Genomic DNA, 1,769 nt, shown 5'->3' on the forward strand with positions numbered 1-1,769 from the left:
TGAGACCAGCCTGGGCAACATGGCAAAACCCCATCTCTACTAAAAATACAAAAATTAACCGGACATAGTGTATGTGTGCCTGTAGTCTCAGATACTTGGGAGGCTGAGATAGGAGGATTACTTGAGCCTGAAAGGTTGAGGCTGCAGCGAGCTGTGTTTGCACCACTGCACTCCAGCCTGGGTAACAGAGTGAGACCTTGTCTAAAAAAAAAAAAATGTGTGCAAAAAGAGATGAGTTCCTTTATGTCTATTTGGCAAGCATGAACTTCTTCTCAGACCCTGATAAAGATAAAACACACAAAAAGAAAATTATAGGCACAGATAACATGAATATGGATAGGAAAAGCTTAAAGAAAATTCTCACCTCTAAAAAGAAACTTGTTTTACTATACTGCTTCAAATCTTCAGAGGGATGATAAGTTTTTTTGTGGGGAGGAGGGTGTTGTAACAGCTTCACTCAGATATAATTCTTTTTTTCTTTCTTTTTTTAGACGGAATTTCGCTCTTGTTGCCCAGGCTGGAGTGCAACAGCACGATCTTGGCTCACTGCAACCTCCTCCTCCCAGGTTCAAGTGATTCTCTCGCCTCAGCCTCCCGAGTAGCTGGGATTACAGGCGCCCACCACCACGCCCAGCTCATTTTTGTATTTTTAGTAGAGACGGAGTTTCACGATGTTGGCCAGGCTGGTCTCAAACTGCTGACCTCAGGTGATCCACCAGCCTCGGCATCCTAAAGTGCTGGGATTACAAGCGTGAGCCACCAAGCCTGGTCTATATTCTTACACTACAAAAAATATGGACTTTATAAATCTATGTCATCCTGATGCAAGGGCCATGCAAATTTCCACTGCACTGTTGCAACTTCAGTATATGTGCTGCTAACGCAAGCACAAAGGGTGATAACTTTACAAGTTAAGTTGAAAGAAATCACAGAGGATGGATGGTTTTTATGTTATCAAAGTAAACAACCACTTGACAAAACTTCCAAAGCTAAAATCAAAGGGAAGCTATCTGGAGCAAACGTTCACAGCAAATATAACAAAAAGTTCTGTGTTATGTAAACAGCTTACCCATGTTGGTCTGGGCACAGTGGCTCATGCTTGTAATCCCAGCATTTTGGGAGGCTGAGGCAGGTGGATCACTTGAGATCAGGAGTTGGAGACCAGCCTGGCCAACGTAGTGAAACCCCGTCTCTACTTAAAATACAAAAAAATTAGCCCGGTGTTGTGGAGGGCACCTGTAATCCCAGCTACTTGGGAGGCTGAGGCAGGAGAATCTCTTGAACCCGGGAGGCAGAGATTGCAGTGAGCCAAGCCAAGATCACGCCATTGCACTCTAGCCCAGGCAACGAGAGTGAAACTCCATCTCAAAAAAAAAAGAACTTAACGCATGTTGGAACAAAAAAAAAAAAGGACTTACGCATGTTGATACCAAAAAAAAAAAAAAAAATTTAGTCTCCAATATGTAAACTGGCAAAGAACTTGAGAAGACAATTCATGAAAAAAGAGATACTATTAGCAAACAAGTGTGTGAAAAAATGTTCAACTTTGTTGTGATCAAAGAAATAGAACAGTGTGGGAGCATCTTACACCCACTACATTAAGATAGTTGGGTTGTTTTTTGAGACAGAGTCTCTCGCTCTGTCACCCAGGCTGGAGTGCAGTGGTGCAATCTCAGCTCACTTCAGCCTCCGCCTCCCGGGGTCCAGTGATTCTCATGTCTCAGCCTCCCAAGTAGCTGGGATTACCGATATGTGCCACCATGACCGGC

The 1,769-nt window shown here is 43.5% G+C and overlaps 1 non-coding gene across 1 annotated transcript; it reads right to left on the bottom strand.

Annotated features, from left to right (window-relative positions):
• Positions 1-788: 788 nt before the first annotated feature.
• LOC115935443 (U6 spliceosomal RNA) lies at positions 789-890 on the bottom strand. Its single transcript, XR_004071074.2, has one exon. It is a non-coding gene; the product is annotated as a U6 spliceosomal RNA (small nuclear RNA).
• Positions 891-1,769: the final 879 nt, after the last annotated feature.

Source organism: Gorilla gorilla, chromosome 6, assembly GCF_029281585.2.
Source record: "Gorilla gorilla gorilla isolate KB3781 chromosome 6, NHGRI_mGorGor1-v2.1_pri, whole genome shotgun sequence".
Lineage (NCBI taxonomy): Eukaryota > Metazoa > Chordata > Mammalia > Primates > Hominidae > Gorilla > Gorilla gorilla.